This window comes from Haliotis rubra, unplaced genomic scaffold, assembly GCF_003918875.1.
Source record: "Haliotis rubra isolate DU_JTF1 unplaced genomic scaffold, ASM391887v1 Scf34, whole genome shotgun sequence".
In the NCBI taxonomy this organism is placed as follows: domain Eukaryota; kingdom Metazoa; phylum Mollusca; class Gastropoda; order Lepetellida; family Haliotidae; genus Haliotis; species Haliotis rubra.
The window spans coordinates 759,151-782,083 of NW_025767013.1; the positions used below are offsets into that span (position 1 = coordinate 759,151).

At 36.9% G+C, this 22,933-nt stretch overlaps 1 protein-coding gene across 1 annotated transcript in view; it reads left to right on the forward strand.

Annotated features, from left to right (window-relative positions):
• Nucleotides 1-440: 440 nt before the first annotated feature.
• The window catches only part of LOC124284586 (zwei Ig domain protein zig-8-like), a 233,665-nt gene continuing 211,172 nt past the window's right edge, over nucleotides 441-22,933 (forward strand). The window contains exon 1 of the mRNA XM_046720687.1: nucleotides 441-702. The gene's annotated coding sequence lies outside the window, so the exon portion shown is untranslated. The remainder of the gene's footprint in view (nucleotides 703-22,933) is intronic.

Sequence of the window (22,933 nt, forward strand, 5' to 3'; positions counted from 1 at the left end):
ATCATGTTTAATCGATAAACAGCTTAACTGGGTCATTTTTGTCAGTGTAAATTATTAGCATGTCCTGACATTTTTTGATACACACGTAATGTGTTGGGTGTTTTGACAAGCACCAACTCCACGGATAATATAACAATACTGACATTTACTCGTCAAGTAAATAGATGCACAAAATATCTCGCTGCACCCAAAGTTCGGCAGTAATTTATCCTTCACTGGCAAATTATGATGTGTGTTAAATAATTATCAATGTTGCGGAAAGGCTATTACAAACACCAATGTCGCTACCATACGTGGAGGTTACACAAGATTCATCCTGCAATAGCTGCCCCAGCAAGGCAGGTCAAGGGAGAAGTGTCAAAATTTTACATTGGGGGCCAAAACGTTCTGACAGCTCGCCATGGGTGGGTATTTCCTTGAAGCCTTTTCGCGAATACGACATTCATAGGTTTATGCTCATCCTTGTCATATCTTGGTCGTGTGCTGGTGAAATAGGCAACAAACACTAGTCCACACTTGGAGCATCAATCACCCTGGAGTAATTGGCAGCACGTGCGAGCTCTTGGCGGGAAACATCCCGGCAGTCCTTCCTTTGCTGAACTGTCGTCTGCTGTCTCGTGGGTGTAACAGGCGCAGTGTACGAGCCATCACTTTGGAAACTTCCACACGCAACACAGGAGTATTTCCCAGATTGCTACAAACGTAAGTATACTGCTTCTCTCCTTTCTTTGAGGTCTGGATTTACAGCGAACAAGGGACTTTGAGGCTTGAGAAAATCGTTCAGCATTGACTGTGGCACTGTAGCGTTCGATGTTATTACTGAGACCACAATCGGAAGATCTTTGAAGAAACGCAAGGCATGCACTCTTTAGCGTAGGATGTCACTTTACTCACGGCGAATTCTCTTAAACGATTAACCATTAATCAAATTAGCCCCAAATTAACTATCTTCAGGGAGAAACATTCAACTGCCGTCCTATGGATTATTTGCCAGTACTATGGAGTTTTGATGAGGATGTTTGATGTAATTGTGAATGACATTGAATGGACAATTGGCAGTTGAGCTTGAATTGTACATAATTGGTAATTGTGATATTATTTCGTACGATGCGCGGTGAACACTGAAATGTAAGGGTTACACAATAGTGATGGGGTCGATCAACAAAACCATTGAAATGGTATAGAATCAATGGATGCCTTGCACAATTAATGATATCGGAAAGGAGACACCTAGCGTCATTGTTTGAGCCACTTGTCTGGCACATGACAGTTCCAGTGAAGTAAACAGGTATTCAGGAGATTAAAAGATCAAAAGAACATTCGTTATTTTGCATGACCTTTTCAGCGCATTTAAGTTTTTTTTACATCTTGTGAACAAATCATTTCGTAAATAAAGAATTGAACGTTAGGCACACAAGTTCTTCCTATATTGAAACTACAAAGCTTTATATCTGTTACATCTCTGTATAGTGGGCAGCCCGTTTTTATTTGACCTTGTATGAGTGGTTCTGTACTTGAAACAATTTCTAGCAAGGAAAAAGGAGAATTTATGCATACATCACCAATGGGCACTGATGGGCACTCCTCAATGTGCTGGGCATATGTGAGAAAAGTTTCACCAACATTTTACATTGGTTCATGCAACAGGAAGTGAGTCATGTTCTTAAGGGGCACTGTTAAATAACCTAGAGACATTTTTCAACATAATAATCATATAATTATCAATGTCCGGAAACATGACTTGCCCTGGCACACCAGATGCTTTTGACTGGGACTTGGGATAAATGCTACACCACTGCCCCTTGTATGCTATGAAAGCATTTCAAGAAATGGTGAAACATGAAAGTTAAGGTGTCACATATGATTTGTTTTGTGTTTACTGTGGGTACAGTGATTGTCACAATTGAACTCCCATTTTTGATGTCCAAGACCACCAAGATTTCTGATTGAGTGTCCCCAGGACTTATGAAATAATGTCCAAGAATCTACATCAACAAGGAGGAGAGTTCTATGGATATACAACTTCTTTAATATAATATGGCTCATATTATATTAAAGAAGTTGTATATCCATAGAACTCTCCTGGTTGTTCATCACACCAACTTCTAAATGCCACTCAAACAAGTAATCTAAATCAAGGCAAAAAATCCTTATAGTATTCATACAAAATCTTTGCGAAAAGCAGATTTTGACAACAATGACTCTGACTATATCTATATCAGGGATGGAAATAATTTTTGTATTGCTAGTGTACTCCGGAACAGTGGCACATGTAAAATCACTTGCCCTGATAATTTTTCCACTATACCAGCCGTTTTCTTGTTGAATTTTTAAAATAAACAACATAATTAACATTGGAAAGTCAACTGGACACTGGTACAGTGTGATATACAAATTTGCTTGCCCGACAGAAAAAATCACTGGACTCTGAAGTCGGGCAATGGGTTATTTCCAACCCTGTATATCAGAATGTGTTTCAAAAACAGGTGAAAATCACGTGTTGGTGAAAATGTTAACGTATCCTGTCATACAAGTGGCACCCATTAGCAAAGTAAATTGTTGCCAAAATGGACCTGACTTGTTGAGTTGCTGATTGATAATGCAACTGTAAATCTTTTTTCATTCTGTTCTCTTTCCTTCATATTCATTCCCAAACGAGTTTTAGATAATGCATATTAAATTTACAAAGTGAGTATGAAACCTTCTTTGGATAGCACTTACACTGAAGATTCTCAACATCTTTTTATGTTCCGCGGTGGTATCTATTGCGCCAGAATCCTTTTCCATCTGTATAGTGTTTAAGCAACAGGTAGAGAGCATTAAAAGATTATTCTGGAAAGAGGAAGACTGAGATGTGTTTTGACTTTAACGTTGCTTCAGTTTCAAATTAGTGCAGATAATTGCTCATTAAAGTACCCCCTCCCAACAATCGCTTGCTTCCCCGTCTCACAATTTATGACCTCCTGTGATCGTAATTGAACCCACCTCTTCACAGCACTGCAACAACTGTTTACCTATTGAGAAAGCAGCCCATGCTTGTCTTGCGGTCCCCTATGGGTTGGAAAGTGTGTCAAATTCCTGTGTTTGGATGGTAGTGTTGGATGGCAGTGATGTAATGGCGCATCAAATGACAAACAGGCTGTAGATGGTATATACTGATTTACTCTTTTCCCGTTTTCTCTCAATTGGAATCCACTTGACTAGAAATGGGTGTTTTTATGTGAGCTTGGGCGAAGTGATAGAAGTAATCTCTTGAGTATAGTAAATATATCTTTTTCAGATGAGACGATTGGGTTTTATTCTGGTTTAGAAGTTTTACCAGTTCCATGTTTATCTGCAGGCTATTTGTAAAGTCAGGATGATGATGACGAAAATGTCTGTTCAGTGTCTTTTCTTTTATATTCAAGGGTAAGAACACTAGTTTGTGTTTGAGAAACAGTCACTGTATCACATAACACCATCATGAGGCAGAGAGGGGTGTTAAGTGAAGCCTCAAAAGAACTGCCACTCTATAAATTAAAGTGCTGCACCTGGTTTTCAAAATTGGTTTGTTTGTGTTGTATGAACGATAATGAGGGTAATTTGTCTCAGTTTAGCATAAGCACAACAAGCAAACTTCAGTGATACCGTATTAATAAGGTCTCTTACTGTTTGAAATTACTCATGCTATTTATTACATCTGTCAAACAGTTTCTTATTCTGAAAATTCCTTAGAAAATTAGAAGAAGAAAATATATTTTAAAACTATAAATTGATTTGCGCTGTTGAGTGATAGACAGCCTAATATGTTCTTGACAACTGTGTTTGCACAGGTGGCCCTAACTTCTATTTGATGTAATGACTGAAACAAGGAATTTACTAACCTTGTTTTATCTAATAAGCTGCCTTTTATTCTGGAGTTAAAATTACCTTGTTTAATGGTTACAGGTTGAGAGTAGTTGACAGGGTGACAGTGCTTTTTATAAAATGCTGAGGACAAAAGAGGCACTATACAATTTCACTTCCACACAATTATTGTTAATGTTAACACAATTTTATTGTCAACAGGAAGTGTTTTTTGGTAACTAGTGAGAAGTTTGGCTATAGTTTATGACATTTTTTAACATAAAGTTGTATAAGTCGTCCTGAATGCATGTTTTTATATGGATTTTTCTATTGCAGATGAAATTGTCAAATAATATGATACATTTTGCTGGGGCTGGTTAAAAAAACTTGTCATAATATCGAACAACTAAAGAAGTTATTTATCACGTTTCCAGTGTTAATTTTTGTGTGTGTCTAATGTTAGTGAAACAGATGCATATTCTCCCCTAGTATTGAACATGTCAGTTTTACATATATGCATGTGTTAGTAAGTTCTTTTGATGACTTCCCAGATGACTTAACCTACGGGGTACAAAAGTGGAAGATGGATATGGCAAATGACAATAATTGAGTGCACTGGTAATGAAATTGTTCCTGAAAGCTACAAATTGCCCATTCAAACTTGTCTATCAAATTAAGTCAGGCCTAATGAGACTGATTGTTGCAGTATTCCAGATTTGATCAGACATTTGAACTATTAGTGTGCTCACTCTGTGTTCTCACTCTGCACTTGAAGATCAAACCTTTGGTCTACCTCTATGCAGTTGCCGTCATTCTCTTTGATACAGGTGCTTGAGAAATGTGTCTGTCATGATTGACTGGTATATAGACTTTATGTAATAATGATAATACACAATATACATTTTAACATGTCATAACATTGGTTTTATGGATAGCTAAATGGTTATTGATCACAGTCTATCATCACTAAACATGGCAGATTATTGAAAAAAATGCATTGTAGTATATTGTGATAAAGGTACTTGTATTGCGATATATTGACAGCTAAAGTGTCTGGCTGCGATTGACAATGATTGTTCATGCGTACTGATACTAAAGTCATGGATATGTGGATACTTCTGCTGTTTTAGCAATCGGTTCAAAGGGAAATATCATTAGTGAATGAAGTTCTCTGTATGTAACAGCGGTATCACGTCATGATTTGAGAACAGACGAATACTTGTGAGGGTTCAGGGATTTATTGTCTTGGATCAGGTGATAAAACCCTTGAAATAAAACATAAACATCTCAAATTACTGGTATACAGCAACAAGTACTTATTCAACATATAATTACATTTAATATTTGTGCACACCACAAGGGTTACTCAATTTAAGTATAAATATAAGCTTATCTTACAAATTACAGACATACAGATGAAAATCTGATATGTAACATAACATTTAGAACATAACCCATGCATTTCCTTGACACACAAATACTAACCTCGTCTGAGGGACGCAGGTAATCCACAGTCTACCGGTAAACAACCGGGTGGCAAATGAGTGCTTCAAAGACCTAATATAATAAAATAACACAATTAAATACAATCTATATTACACACACACACACACACACATGCACACGCACACTCTGTCTCATGTCATCCATAATATGTACCTAATCTACAATGTGTACACTATAGTCTACATTAATTATAATACATAACAGTGTGTCATGATATTAAGCATATAGAATATTTACATCATATCATCATGTAGATGATATTACAGCACATAATATATTTCAGACATATTATTAAAATGATAAATTAACTAGACTAAAACATCATATCCTAACCTCCTTATGATAATATACATACAAAGACATCCAAAGTAACTTACCCCAATAAGTGCAGTGCTGTGATAAAGGTTTCAGATTTCAGGTTAAACAGTGCAGGTAATACAAAAGTTGTTATATTTTCTTTACGAAATATACTGTCACGCAGAAGCTTTATTGCAATAGGTATCATTTGAACCATGTATTGCAGTAAACTGGTAAACTAGTAATATCTTGCTGTCCTATGACAGTTTTAGTGTTTGTATTTATGATCTATACTTTTCTTGTGCAAAGAGTTTTGTTCGTTTGTTGTTTAACGCTGCACTCGGCAATATTCCAGTTATATGGTGGCAGTCTGTAATTGAGTTTGGACCAGACAACCCAGTGATGAACAGCATGAGCATCAATCTACGCAATTGGGATACATTGACATGTCTGAACCCAGTCAGTGAGCCTGACTGCCTCTGTCAACAAGCATAGGTTGCTGAAGACAAATTCTTAACCTGATCTTCATGAGGCAGTGCAAAGAGTAATATTTGGACGTATTTAAGAACACATAAAGCTTTTATTCTGGTAGCTGTCTGGTAGATTGAGATGATGACCTTTAAGTAATGTTTGATGGAGATATATATTACCTGTTGCAGTAACATTATTAGAGAACTACTTCAAAGTCAAGACATAGGGTCTGTCACACACATTGAAATGAAATGAAAGTGAACAACTTTGTGAAACATGAATTAAAGAGTCTTGGCATTGTCTCTCAAAGTCCACCAGAATGTAATTTGCAAAGTACTGAATGTACTTTCAAGGTGATCTTTAACAATATTAGAAGTAAGGTCCAATTATTGTAACTGCATTGAACCATCGGGTGAAATACGACTGTACACCCATACTACTGGAGCAGAGAGGGTATTCAGTTCACTCAAGGAAGGGCATACAAGTATTCTCTTAGACTAATGCTTAGTCTCTGAATATATATAATTTGGATAGTAACAAATATGCCCATTTAAATTTAAAAGGAGCCCTAGTCAGATGGTAAATTCCTGAACCTGAGAGAATCTAGACTTGCCTCATTTAGAACTTTAGCATTTCAGGGAGGGTAGGGCAGTAGGAAAATAATGTGGTTCAATGACTGTGAGACAGGCTAGTATTCTCTCCACAAAGCACACTAACTACAACGACTGTAACGAATCCACTGAGTTGAATATGAAACATTTCACAAATATTAGGTAATGGATACAAATATTGCATGACAAATACAATAACACATCAACAGCTGGCGTATTTGTCAATGTATTCAGTGAAACAATAACATAATAAACTATTATTTATGTTTTGACCATGTTGACAGTGTTTATGTATCACGACAATAACCAGTGATCACATTTCAGTAAAAAATAAAAGAATATTGACTATTATCCTCTCTGGCTTGGAAATATTCCAATTTGTGTATCTGGTTTAGATAAATAACTCCAAAATTCAAGTGAAAGCACTCCTTTTTATAAAATTCATGAATATTCGATTCCAGTGATTGCGAAAAAACAAACAAATTGAATTCATGAATGGATAGGGTTTGATTCACCGAATACAGATGTGAATTGTAACAGCCCTACTAACTACTTATGCATATATTCTGATACACAAAGGTTGCCTTTGTTCTTTATGAATGATATAAACCATATTAGCATAAGCACTTCCTGTGTCAAGAAAGCATATTCGACATCTGAATTCCAGTTTTTGTTCACTTTGTATTGGCCAAACTTTTGTAGATAAATGGTGCTGTATCAGTGGCATCACTCTAATCAAAGTTTCTGACTTGCTTTTCAGTTATTGTTCATTAGTGTTCTGGCTTTTCAGAGGCAGGGCCTGAGGAAATTTTCTCTGAAGCAGGTCATGAAGCTCTTACTCAAGGGGGGGGAAAATAACTGAACGTATTGCTGTGGGTGTTAGTGTGTTGAGAAAGCCATGTGTGAAATATTATCTGCATTCAGATGCTGAAGTACGTAAGTGGAATTGTGAAGAATTTCCTGAAGAGAATGTTGTTCTCTTTCTGTCTCAAGTTGAAACTTGTTTATGGAACCCTTTATTGTAATTCCTCTAAAGATTTTGACATGTGTGGTTCCTATTTCGTACAGTAGAACTCAATTTGTTCAGATCTGTTTAATGAAAATCCGCATTTTCAGTGATAAGATAGGAAAACCACTTTATCTTTACACTAGGATGCATGCATATCATGCTTAAAGTGAAGAGGAGCGTAACAGGTCACCCAGTCTTCTGAGATGCTGTAGTTTGTTTTGTACAGTTACGTTCCCCAGCTGTGACAGAAACATATGATTGATGGTTTGAGTGAGTTTAGTTTTACGCCGCACTCAGCAATATTCCAGGTACATTGTATATGGCAGTGGTCTGTAAAATAATCAGGTCTGGACCAGACAATCCAGTAATCAACAGCATGAACATTGATCTACACATTTGGGATGCTATAACATGTATCAACCCAGTCAGCAAGCATGATCACCCGATCCCGTTAGTCGCCTCTTACGACAAGCATGGGTTCCTGAAGATCAATTCTAATGGGTCGATTGAGGGTTGAATCTTGTTTGCCCATATACGTGTAATGTTTCTAGGTTTGTCAATGTTATTCCTATGCCTATGGACCCATGAAGATCAGGGTCAGAATTGGTCTTCAGCAACCCATGATTATCTTAAGAGGCAACAAAGGAATCAGAGGCATTGACTGCAATGATGTATGTCATTGTATTGCTTTTGGGCATATCGATGCTCATGATGTCAATCACTGGAATCAATGTTGCCTTTAGAATATATTTATTGTGTTTTTAACAAATATGAGTTTGAAAGCTCATGGACGCAGTGCCTTAATCAGTATTAAATTCATATTGAACTGACACTGTAAGTATAGTATGCATATTTTTTGAATGGACTACTCATTATACACGTCATAATGAATTTTGGTGTTTTTATCCCAGTGGCAATGCACAGTCATTACCATGGGCATGTAACTCCAGAAACACCATATCAACAATCCCAAAATATATACAAAATGTAATTGTGTAATGTCATTGTCTGTTCTTAAAAGTGTTCATGGTATACCTGGACTAATGATTTTAATCTTGTTTATTTTATTCAAAATTTCATTCAATATTGTTTACATTAAATTCAGTGAACAACATGTTTATTTGTCAGCAATGTGCCACCAACTCACCATTATTTATGGCGACCACTGTCAGATTGCCACTATTGTTAATTGACACCATGAAACGAACTTTAGTTGACAGAAAATGGACGCAGTGATCATCAATGCCATACTTTGACTCATCACAAGATACTGTGTAGCAGTTTGACTGTAATAAGTCAAGAAAGGTTTCGTGATGGCACAGGAGCCTTGATGACTTGTCTCAAAGTTTCATTGGTACAAAAATATCTGACCATGGCTCACAATGTCACAGCTGTTTCAAAATACTCTGCAAATTTCTTTATTGAATTAACATAATGTAGCAAAGCTGGAATATATTATATTTGAATAAATATACCATTGGTTTATGTTAAATATTTTACGATGATTGCATCAAATTTGTTTGAAGTTGTTTTATTGGGTAATTTTTAACTGAACCACTGTTGGAACGGAGGAAATGTGCACAACTGATTTCTATTTCCAGCTTAGTTTAAGAGTCACTGCATATAAGGCAATGCAAAGAACAGGAGATATAATTTATGTGGTAAATCATTGTGTCCTTTGATGTTTTGCATCAAATTTGTATAGACCATGTTTGTTGATATGTGCTTGTTGATACCTGAAATTGCAGAAGGGATATGATGTAGTGTTTTGCCTGCAAATTGTACCTGAAGCATTTTTCGCCTCTCATGTCCATGCTAACTGTAGCTGTACCCCATGAATACTGAATACTGAATCACCTGGAGGGGGTTCCACATTATACATGGATACACACTATATTCAAGATAATATGGTATCTGAAGAATATCTTAGTCTTGATTAAAGTATTGTGCTATTGTATTGTAATGCTACAAACTGAACCCCTTGATTTTATTGGTGGTCCCCTAGTTTTTTAAAGAGTGACAACTTTTGTATATCACTTCTAAATGCCACTCAGAGCAGGGATAAGAATTTTCCTAGGATCTGCGGAATTCTGCTGATTAGATTGCGCTAGGGTAATTCTTGTGAATCATCCACCTTGGATCTGGACCTGTGGCCCTCAAGACACCCTCGCTCGTTTTCCTCTTTTTCCACTCATACCCATTGTTATCCTTGTCAAAGACCCTACTTTATAAATGAAAGGGTCCAAGTGACCCCTCGAAACTGTAAGCCAGAGCAGACATTGCTGTGTTCTCTGAACCAGACTTGATTTGCAGACCAGGTGTAATGTACCTGAATGTAAACAACAAAGAAACAAGCAAACCGCGGATATCACCACAATAGTAAACATCTGATGACCTGCACCACTTCAGGTTTCTCTCCCATATCAAACAGACATCCATATTTAAAACACTTGCTCACTAAGCTTAAGAAAAGCTACATCTTCTATATCTTCACAATGATCTATTCCTTTTGTTCATCACTTATGTGTCAAGAGGGGAATAGACAGGGTAATAACATCTCCAGGAATACTATATCTCACTGGAATACATATTGTTCATTGTAACAGTATTTCCTTTCCCCATTGTACAAATGCTAAAAAAGACTCCAAGTCGCTGGAGATAACAAATAAAGCTGATCCCAGCTCAAGGGACAGGGACTTATCCAGTGCAGAAGAAATGTACCATCAGGGGATAGAGTTGCAGTTAACATGGACTTGAGAGTCCCTTGGTAAAACTATTCATTAAGTAATAAACTATTACTGATGGTACGTGGCCTAACCTGCTCCTACTTTGTGTCCCACAGGACCTTTATTCACAGAACACTTGATTAGTGTGTGTGTGTTCAGGCAGCCTGCCAGTCAAAAAGGTGTTCTATCTCAAAAGATATAGTTTGTTGCATGAGTGAAGTTTCATGCATCAAAGTTTACCCTAATGTGTACCATACTGTACATAAGAGAAGGGTGTGAAGGTTTTTTTAAAATAATCTGACTCAAAGCATTTGTGTTGAGGACAAAAGCATTATTGATACCATTTTGTTATTGATGTGTGCAATTGGGTTGAAAGCCTGGTGTCATCCACTGATTTTTAGGGAGCCACTTATATAATGGTGATAAATGAGATGGGTTATTCTCAGGTGTTGATGTTATATTGATCATATCATCATAGAACTCCGCTTCAATAGGTGTATGGTTAAGTACAACATTCAAGGCCTCCGAAGGTTATTAAGATGTTTAATGGTATGTTTATGGCATTTCCACATCTTTCCAGTGACAAAAATGACAAAGATGCAATTCCCTATTTTGACTTATACCAATGTTCCAGTGTGTTTTTTGTTTTGTTCAGGTGATCAATTGACTTGCCTTGCATGTGTTTGTGATATATGCCACTGAGGGTCAGAATACACTTACCAATTTGCAAACACCTGGTATAATCATTGTTTGATACTGATTAATAAACACATGCTCATGATAAAGTTAGAATTATATAACCCACTCTGCTTTGTGAATATGAAAAGGTCATTTTGATACTGGCACTCCTGTCTCAGACCAGTCCTGGAATGCATGTTATGAATGTGTTACTTACTAATCTGTGCTGACACAATTTAGTGTCATTCAAGTGTTTGTTGTCCATATCAAAGTCTTCACGTAGGGACTGATATTACTAGACTTGGGTTTCAAACAAGTGACAGTAAGCTGTACTTGTAAGATCAGAATGTGTTGTTTCCAACTATGGTATGAAGACATGGGTGGCTGTGGTGAAAGTTGTGCAGATTTGTTTCTTTTGGCTGTGCCAGGATCTGCTGGTAGTTTGTTCAAATCCCAGATTTCTTGCTATTGTTATTCATGAGGATGATAACATCTGTGCAAGTTGGTTTTCACAAAATGGTGAAATCTGCAGCCTGTGGGAATTTGGGGCTTCTTGGCACATAAGACAAACACGACTTGGTACAACTGAAATGCAGTTTCAAGTTGTATTCCACCAAATTCACACCGTTCTATTACTATGATTACAAAACTTTTGCAGTAGTTCCAATTCCTGCAGTAGTCACCACCTAAATCTGTCAGTCTTTTCTGTCTGTCATACTGGCTTTGTAAAACCTTTTTAAATGTGTGCAATTTACAAGCTTCTGTGATATAGCAGTGTAAAACTGATTAAATCCCATTCACTGATCAGGCTCACATCCACGAAGCTATGCAGTCGTCTTCCCTAGTTGTGGCTATTGTCACGGGATGTTAAATATGTGCATAAACATACAGGGACTAGCCGGCGGTGATAGGATAAGCGTATTCAAGCTAAAATAGTGGTAAATTGGACAGACTGGATTGCCGATATAGAACATCCTTGTTCAGAAGCTGCTACTCTGTGTCTAAAAGTAGAAGGACTAAATTTGAATTCACGGATGGGTAGGTAACTTTGAATTTGCTAAGATCCAATTCCTGGAATGGAATATCTAAAGTTAGAGGATTCGGCAATGATGAACATGTTATTTAAATACCAGACTGTAAAGCTTGAAGACAATCGTTAGATATAAATGCATGACTGGGGCAATGGCTTGAAACTGTTTTCAGATAGATGGAGGCACTTCATCCACAGTGTATTAGTAATTGCGTGCAATCAAGTAAAAGACAACCTTTGTAATTGTTACTGCTGAATTGAGGACAAAGGCAATGCTGACTTTGTTAATTAATCTATCAATCAGTATTAAAAAGTTGTATTTTGATATATGGACCCTTTTAAGAATCAAAGTACTGTTTTTTTGAATATTGATTGCTTTCACCATATGGGACAGTGAGGTAGGCTAGTGGTTAAGCGTTTCCTCGTCATGCCGAGAACCCGGGTTCGATTCCCCACATGGGTACAATGATTGAAACCAATTTCTGGTGTCCCCACCATGCATGATATTGTTGGAATATTGCTAAAGGCGGCATAAAACTAAACTCACTCACTCACTCACTTTCACCAAACTGGTAATTAACATCATTTAATCCCCCAGGCCTTTATACCAAGACGTTATGCTTTGCTGACACTTATAGCCTGGAGAGGTAAAGCTTTGCTGGCCATGACTTCAGTTAGGAATGTCAGTAGTTGTAGAAAGTTTGTATGTGTGGCCTCTGAACCAGAAGTACTATCTTGATGCTTGCGGTATGGTGTCTGAAGAAGCAAATGCATGTTTAATCGGTAAGCAGACGCTAAGTGTTCTTGTCCGACCCAATTATTCATCTTGTGAAAAGCAGACCATTTAGAAGTCTTACAAGCTGTGACAAAGAGCACATGGATGGAGGATCTGCTGTATGTGGCTAGTTCATAGGGTAATGCATTTACATTGTATCTGGAGTTAATGGAATGTTGGATTAGGTTAGGCACTGTAGTGATAAAGGGTCAATAGGCATTGGGCTTTTAGTCTAGGTCCTTGAAGAGTAGATCTAATGTCATTGGTGGAATATGGGCAAGAACGGTATTGTCATTGTGGACATAGTGCCGAATCTTTCTGAAAATAACATTTTGGTGCAGAAAAAGTCCTCAAATGGAGAGGCCATTGAATTCCGTCATGTCAAGGAATTTTCATTGATTTAATGAATCATGAAATTTATTTTGGACAAGAAATTTTTATTTTTGATTGATGGTTGGTAAACTTGTACCGATCAAACGAGTGAGTGATTAGTGTTCAATACTGTTTCCTGAGTATCTTTTTTTGAGGGGAAATGTCACAGCATCAGATAAAATGTTGATCTTTGATTGATGGTTGTGAAACAATATTGGTCAGATTTGAAACAAGTTTTGTTCAATATTGCCTCAGGCATACCATTGGCATGGACTCGATGCTTTGGGTCATGGGAACAGTATAAAGCTTGGTATGAGGTGGTTCGAGCAAACAAATTGATCACTGCACTAACACATATAACCATTCTGTTCACTCTGTTCAATGGGCTATTCTGTGGAATTGAAAAGAGACGCATGGCATTGATTTGCAAATTAGAATGGTTATTTTGGGTTGGAAATTCACATGGATTACAGACTGTAATTGTATGGTTTGTTTGTTTGATATTTCTTCTAACATTTCGGTGGGAAAGGATGAGGTGGATGCTGGACATGACCAAGATACTTCATGCCTATACTTATATAAAACAAAGCAATCAAGATCCTATGTATTTTGAACTGGACCTTGAAAATACCCCTCTTTTACATCACTTACTAGGGCTGTTATGATTTACTTGCGTATTCAGTGAATCAAATCATATCCTTTCATGAATTCAATTTGCTTTTCGCTATCACTAAAATTGAATATTCATCATTTTAAAAAACAAACAAGAGTGTGTATTCGCTACTGAGTATTTGTGATATGTATCTCGTAGTGGATTCATTGTAGCCATACTGGTTACCATATATGACCAAAGATAAGCCAATCTTATAGATAAGTCGAGGTCCTAACTTGACCCTTAAAATCAGCATCAGAATGGTATGTTCCTTACACAAGCTGTACTGCCAGCCTTCTTTCATCTGCTCGTTGTGATCTAATGTCAACAAATCCATATTAAATTACACAAGTTAATCCTGTTGTTACAGTCTTGCAGAGATGCCAACCCATACAATTTTATCGTATTTGTTACAAAAAAAACAACACAAAATACACGATTATGATAGCTGTAACATATATTAATTTAAAAATACATTAAATTAAATTGTCAAATAGCATACGTACCATACACAATAAATTTCAACCACATTTCATTCAGTATCAAGCTATAAATGGATACTTACTACTGATGTAGGTGAGTACAGTGTTAATAACAAGGTCTTAGACAATATGTTTACATATTTTATTTAATATGAAAATTCTTTGGAAAAGTTCATACTAATTTTGGCCAAAAGATACTAATTTTTGCATCAGTTTTGGGCCAAAATACTAACTGGGCTAAATTAGGGTTGGCATCTCTGGTCTTGTAATAAAACATGTTCTTTGCAAATCTGGACTTACGTTTGCAATCTAATTTACCAATTTTACTCAAATGTCCTTCAAGAATCTTTATATTAACTGTGTCCCTCCGATACTTATAACTTTGGCCTGATACTTATAACTTTGGCCTGCACTATTCACGGCAATCACGTTCACATTGCATCTACACAAGCTTCAAAATGAAGTGTATTTGACAGAAAATGGATACATAGATTTATTTTGTTTCTCCAAAAGTCATATTTGTTGTACCTGAATTATTACATGTTAACAAACTGTTTTCGCGGTGGAAATAGCAAGAGTGAGCAAAACCACATCGGTGACAGGTCAAATTGTTCCATGCATTAAAACTATCCCTCAATACACCAAAGTGTTGTTGCATAGCCTTAGTTATGATTGTAATTATTTTACATTTATAGACAAAACCTGCAATTAAACTGACAATGCCATAATATATTTCTCTTGGTAAAGTAATAGTTTCAGATACAATTAAACGAAAGTGTAACTTGTAGATAAGCCGACCCCCTCTACAGACTGCCTTTTTTTGTCGTCAAAGTTCGGCTTATCTACGGTCATATATAGTAATACTTTGTAAAGACCTCTAGCTTCAGCAGTTTAATCATCAAAGTGACTAACAAGGTTACTGAATATTTTTATAATGCTCATGCTGACATATAGTATGTTAATGTTGAAATCTATCATCAAGTGACAAAATAATCAAAGGACGATAACTGCAGTTAACCAATGGAAGGAATCAGAGGTATAACTCACTTCAAGTAAATGATGGAAGTTATATGTTGCATCAGCAGTCTTACATCTATATGGCAACTAGTGTTGTGACGATATATTGATACTTGAATAATCGTGATATTAAAATCAGATGATACAATATATCGATATGATCCACGTGTATCGATTCACCGACGATATATACTTGCTAAAAGGTCACCTACATTTGAATTGGTTTTATTCGTACATCATCGCGAATTTCGCGACTGATGAAAACAACAGGGGAGCGCCATGTTTCAGGTTGCTAGGCGATGTTGAATCTTGCGAGATTTCGGCACTTCTCGCATGCGCACAGGGAAAATGGCCGCTGGCGATGCTGTGTTTTTGAAGCCTGGTGCAGGATATAAAAGCAAGGTGTGGAAGCACTTTTTACTATCGAGAGATAAAACTCAAGTGGCATGTAGCTGTGTGATGTGAAAGCCACTTATCGAGGAAACACGACAAACATGTCGACACACTTGAAAAGGCACCCCAAAAACCCCCTAATATGGGTGTTACTGCTGAAGTTGCCGAATTAAGGCCACACATCTACTGCTTTGCACATACGCTGAACCTGGCCACTCAACGTGGCTTGAAAGTTCCGAAAGTGAATACTTTATTGTCAAGAGTGAGGGAAATTGTTGGTTTCTTCCATCGAAGCACTGTGGCTTTGGCCCTCCTGTCAAAACACCAGGATCGTCTTGATTTGCCAAAGATAAAGCTGAAAATTAATGTGCCCAGCAGATGGAACAGCACTTTCAATATGCTACTGAGTTATCTCCAGCTTCAGCAAGCAATATATGCCACATTAGTTTCCAAAGATATCCAGAGGAAAGAGAGTGACATCAGTACACTCACTGAAAGTGATGTCAGATATTTGGAACTACTTCTTGAACTTTTGGGACCCCTGAAGAGAGAAACAGAGGTATTGTGTGATGAAAAAGTGCCTACAATTTCCATTGTTGCTCCAATGCTGTATCTCTTCAAAACCCAGATGACCCCCAAGGATGACGATTCTCCTCTTGTCAGAGATGTAAAGCTTGCAATTGAGGTAGATTTAAACAAGCGATACACCAAATCAGAAGTGCAGCAGGTCCTTCATCAGTCTTCTGCGATGGATCCTAGGTTCTTCCATTCTTGAAAGAAGACCAGAAAGCAACAGTGTTTGCTGAACTGGCTACATGTGTTGCAGAATATTGTGACAGACGTCACCTGGTATGTGCACATACTATTTCGCAAAGTAAATCTCAAATATAGACTTGTTTAAAAGAATATGTTAAATTGTTAATCTCGCTTTTCAATTCTAAATTTTATAAAATGTAATTTCAAATGTTCAGTTTAAAAGGTTCTAACCTGAATTCAATTGTTAGAAATTCAACCTTTATTCATTTTTTTTGGTTGACTTCTTGAATTATCAGTTTTTGTAATCTGTATATTTTCAGGAACTGGTTGATGTGAAGCCCAAGGATGATACTGCCGTCCCTGATCTACCAGTACCACCGGCAATTGCTGGGATCGAGATGGATACACCTGAACTTGATACTACTGCTGCTGTCGTGTGTCATAAAGAAAGAGCCAGATGATAGTGCTGTAAAGTCCAGTGCTTCAACCTCTCTCTCGGCTCTGTTTGGTGTTGTGTATGTTGTTAAGGTGGAACCCGGTCCAGGGGATGGAGGCACTGAGGGGGCCAGCAAATCCTCATTGGTTTGTGCACAGGAGGAAATTGATAAATACAGGAAAGAGATTCCTCTGAATGTGGATTTAAATCCTTTGGTGTGGTGGAAATGTCACCAGCAGGTCTACCGAATGTTGTCACAATTTTGGAAGTCCTTGCTCTGTATCCCTGCAACCTCTGTCCCTTCCTAGAGGGTATTTTCAACTGCTGGTGATATTGTCACTGCACAAAGGGCCAACCTGAGTTGGAAACATGTTGACAGGATGATTTTCCTTAAGAAGAATCTTAAAAGGTACTTCTGAATTTCTATTCAAAATCAAAAGTACCTTTTAAATATTCTGAAATTAATGAATCAGTGATGTACTGTCATATTCATCTACACTGCAGTGTGAACACTGATCTGCATTGCTGTTAATGTTAAAAGGTTTTAATTTAAAAGTTGTTCAAATGTTCAGAACTTTATAGTGTTGTGCTGATCTGTTACTTCACACTTCCTCATTAGTACCTCACACTGACTGTGATCACAGAGGTATTACTGTTCAATAGACTCATACTACTCATACACACTAGACTACTTACAAACATTTGAAGACAGTATGATAACCTGTCAGTGTTCACTTTAATCTTTTAAATTCATTTTGTCATTTACGCTTTAAATATTGGAGCATTCCATGTACATGTACTGTGACTGCATACTACATGATACTAGTCTTAACTGATGCTGTTTGTTTATAATATTGTTTTAACTTTTTCTGTTGTTCTTAAAAATCTTTATTGTGCCAATATCAGATATTAACTAAAACAAGGATGTCAGGCTCAGTCAGCAACATTAATATTGCATTATCACCCCTACCGACACCTACTCAGTTTTGTTTATAGAACTTGTTCCTCACGTACAAGTTTCAATAAAATTAGAAATACTCAGGACTCAGGAGAGTGTTCAGTTTACAGTTCAGGTTGCTGTTCACCATGTTCACTTATTTGAATGTTTCAAGTTGATTGTAATTTCAAATTTGTAACAGAAAGATGTGTGATTCTCTGATGTGTTGCTCATCATCTTTATGCTTTGATCATGTTGATGTAAGCAAGTGAAGGCAAGACTGTATCATACATTTATTTACATTTGTTCATTAAAACTTGATTCTGAAGCTTTGTTGATGATTCTTTATTCAAGGTTTACAGATTCCAGAGTCACTGAAATGTAAAAATCATATCAGGTTATCAAATGTATGAACCAATTCCCTTTATTTCCAAACAGACAGTGTATCATGATACATATTGTGTCGTATCGCAACACAAGTATCGTGATACGTATCGTATCGCAATAAACCTGTATCGTCACAACTCTAATGGCAACATAATCACTTTGTGAATAAGGATACTGGATCGTTTGTAAAGTTCTCATGTTGCGTTGTTGTTTAATGTTGCAATCAGCACTATTCCAGCTTAATTCTGTACCTGAATATCCTGTGATTGACCATAGCATCAATCTTCACAATTGGGATATTTATGACACCTACCAACCAATTCAGTGATCGGATCATGTTTCTCTTCTCTCTGTTGCTAAGCAAGGGTTGCTGAAGATCAGTCTTCAACCAAGCCTTCGCTGAGATATGTTTATTAATATATCACTGATCTACCGTTTTGACCCCTTACTTAGCCATGTAAATTTAATCTGATAAGTCTATGTTTAACTATTCTTATACATAAGTTGATTACATTATTTTGAAATTACAGGGTCAGCACATTAGAAACAAACAGGATCAAAGAGGGTAAAAATTGGCTTTGATGAAGAATATTACTCTTACATGCCTTGTTTTGATTAAATATAGAGTTTGCAATAACTGTAATATAATCATTACAGAAACTTCTCTATTCTGAGCAAGTAGTAATTTCTTCTATAGTCTTTGATGTTGTATAAAACGAAAGAAAGTTACGGAAAGAAATAGGGAGAAAGGGAGTTCTAATGAATTATATTTAGCTAGTCATTCCCTACACATGAATTATATAATTGAACTGACATTTGTAGAGAATCATCTATTTGCATATTTTTCATTTACAATCTTTGTTATGAGTTCATTATGAATTTTTGCAATATATACATCAAAGCTCACATTTCCTCATTGATCTTCTCTCTTTCTTAACCATAAGAATGTAGGTTTTTGTCTGCAGAAATACAATGAAATAACTGCCCTTTTCTGGTAGATAACACAGTTTTCATCATGTCAGTGAGTTCCTTTTATCATGAGGACAGCAGAAGAGGAGATGAGTGGGTAAAATGGGATTGAAGTCATACAGCCAAATTCAAGGTGTTTCAAAGCATGTCACCTACATTTCCACAGTGGGGTTTCTTGTGCAGATATATATGGCAAGTAGGCAGTCAGCACACAATGAATGATGTTAAAGCCAACTAAGGTGAGCGAGTGAGTGGATTAATGCCACATTTTGCAGTATTCCAGCAGGACTAGGGTGATATGCATATCCTGATAAATTGGTTGCAGTGCATTTTATATCCTCATACCATACTTCAATTTCATAATCGGATATCCTCTCCCTTTTTACAGGTGAATCACACCACTGCATCATTTGTTTTAAAATGTCAGACAGATTCTTCTATTAATAGCCAATGAAAAAATAGAAACAAGGGAATCTGCATGTCTGGTTCTTGGAAAGTTACTTTTATTATTCATCAGGTTTAATGTATCTAACTTGTAATGTATTGTGATGCAGGACTGGTATTTACCATGACATTTATGCTTGACAACGGTACAAGAATCTGTATCGAAACGTCGCACTCACGAATAAAAAGAAGTTGTTATTCATAAAGTTCGTTCTATATTGTACTTCCCAACTTCTAAAATGCCACTCAAAGAAGTTATCCAGTATAGCTTAAATATTGATGACTGCAACAAATACGATTTTGTAAGGACACTGATGCAGTTGACCTTTTACTTTATGTATGGGAGTGAAAATTAGCAGCCCTTCAACTCCTTGAACATATGACCCCCCAAACTGTCAGAAAGGCATCCCTTCAAAGTTGACAGATGACAAAGAAGATGAAAAAAATAGATAACAGTGCGTTTGTTTTGTATGCTATTAGTAATGTTTTTGGGAGAGATCTTGATACCATTGTCATGCAAAATTGAATAAATGAACCTGGTATAGAATTATGTGTGACAGTTTAAGGAATTACAGTAATACTTATCACACACAAGGGGGATAACATTACTAGGTTAACTTATAAGAACTGTTGGAATATGAAGTAAAAACATGTGTCAAGAACACATGATCAGTAAGCCAATTAAACTGGATTAAAGTACTAGGGATGATTGGAAAAAGTATTGCTTGAATTTAAAAGCTATTGCTTGATGACAACATGAGTTCACAGCAGGCGGAACAAATGAAATAGCCTTGATCCGTTGATGGAATGTTTGTGACAGTGAATCTGGAGAGCTTCTGCTAGGATTTCGTGAAGGTTAGAGAGCATGTGGATGTTTCCAAATTGATGTTTTGATTAGGGCAGTTGCTAATATGGTCAGAAAGAATCTGGTTTTCCCTCTGATTTGATGGTTTACGTTTTGTTTTGTTTTCTTTGATTCTGGTGTTGATGGGGTGGGATGTTTCACTTACACTGTATTGTCACAATTACAGTCTGTTTTACAAACTACACTTTTTGCTTCTTGAGGTTTTGTGTTGCTTCTGCCATTGGCGTTTAGTAGGGTGAAGTAACTGTGGCTTGCTGTTTGAGGTCGCAGCTGATGCCTATGAAGAGGAAGGCGGTGAGGAAGGGTGCTGATTCAGGTTTGTTATTTTGTAGATAAAGGTCTGGGATGGAGTATAGAGGAGATGACTTTCTGTGACTTTGGGTGGATAATTGTTAAGAGGAGTGAAGATCTAATAAAGTTTCTTCTGAGGTTTGGGTGGGCTAGCCTAGTGGTTGAAGTGTTTGCTCGTCATGCCGAAGACCTGGGTCTGATTCCCCACATGGGTACAATGTGTGAATCCCATTTCTGGTGTCCCCCACCATGATATTGCTGGAATAATGCTAAAAGCGGCATAAAACCAAATTCACTCAGGTTTGGGGTCAGCAGAAGAAAGGCTGGTGGCTCTTTAAGCGAGTGTAGCGATGCTGTCCTTAGGTCTAAAGGAGTGGTGGGTGTTGAAGTAGAAGTCCTGATAGGAGGTTGTGGGCTATCTGTATACACAAGTGTAGATTCCTCTGGCTGGTGTAGGACATCCAGAAAGGGTAGTTTGTTGTAGTCTGTTTCAGTGGAGAAGTAAACTTAGTGATGGTGTTGTTTTAAGATGTCTAAAATGTCATCACTTTTTTATACCAGCATAAAATGAATAATGATTGTTTTTATTGCTACTCGGTTACCAACCAAATGAATATTTTCCATGTTCATTTCTCAGTCTTGCTTAACAACAGTGTAAGGATCTATACCTAAACATTGTTATTGCTGTATGATACTAAAGTTTGTAACTTTTTGGTATAACCTTTTAGTTGCACAAACCCTAACTATGTTATTATCCCTTCCATATAGCCCTTACTCTAATGCTGTATCCCTAAATGATCTAGATTTTCATAGGTTCAGGTTTCTACATGCCAGATGAGAGCTATTAGATGAAATTACCATGTCACAATAGAAAAATCTACCATTAAAATCAAATCCATATAGAAATGTTCAAAATCAAGATCAAATTTGTCCATAATTTTATTTTTGCCAGTATCATGCAGTGTTTAATGTGAGTTCTGGACGGGCATCCATGAATTCCCTTTCATCACAGTTTGCCTAGCATTGAGCTATAATCACTTGGTCTCCATCTGTAATGTATGTGTATCCAACTATGCTGTGCAACTGTGTCTTTAGTTCTGAAATTACCTTTGTCCTAAATTCATCCCATTCTTGCACTAGGAGGAAATGTATGTGTTGCAGAAAAACATAATGTATCAACTTTTTGCACAACTGCTTTTTATGTATCCTGTTACAGTGTAGCTGTTCCTTGTAGTCTGGGTGATGACTTGGCAATGAGATTGTAAAAGACTTTTGAATATGTTTCTGACTGCCTGTATGGCCTTGTATGTTGATATGTACTTGACAATTTTGTATGCATCAAGTTATTGTCCTGCCTTAGCTTCTACAGAATATTAGATTTAAAGACATATTGGGTAGAAATGTAGAAGTTTGTCTCAGGAACAGATATAATCAGTTTGTCAATAACTTTTCCACAACTTCTCTGACATGTAAAATGATTTACATTTAAAGCATTGCAATCCTCGACTCGACTTCTTACAAATTTTAGAGGGATATTTACAAATCTTCCTTATCTACAAATATGCAGACGATAAATCTGTAGTAACCATTTGTTTGTCTTCTTGATATCTCCCAGATGACCACATGTAACATCATGTACAGAAACAAAGGCAGTCATTAGAGCAACCCTTGAAGATAAGAAACAGTAATAGTCTTAAGCAGGGGCGGATGCAGCTTTTTGAGAAAGGCAGGGGTGCACACTTTTGAGAAAAGGAGGGTGCACACTTCATTTTCACCCGAGTTTCAATGGTCAATGAACAAACTTTCAGGACAAAATGGGGGGTGCACACCCCTGCACCCCCCTCTGGATCTGCCTATGGTCTTAAGCACCCATACTTGTAAGCAACATACTTATTACAATAGGATAAGAAAGTAAGACTTCATTGATGCATTTTGTCATTGTAGATCAATGCACAATCACAGGATTTTCCATTCCTGACTAGTTACAGGCAACCATGGAATAAA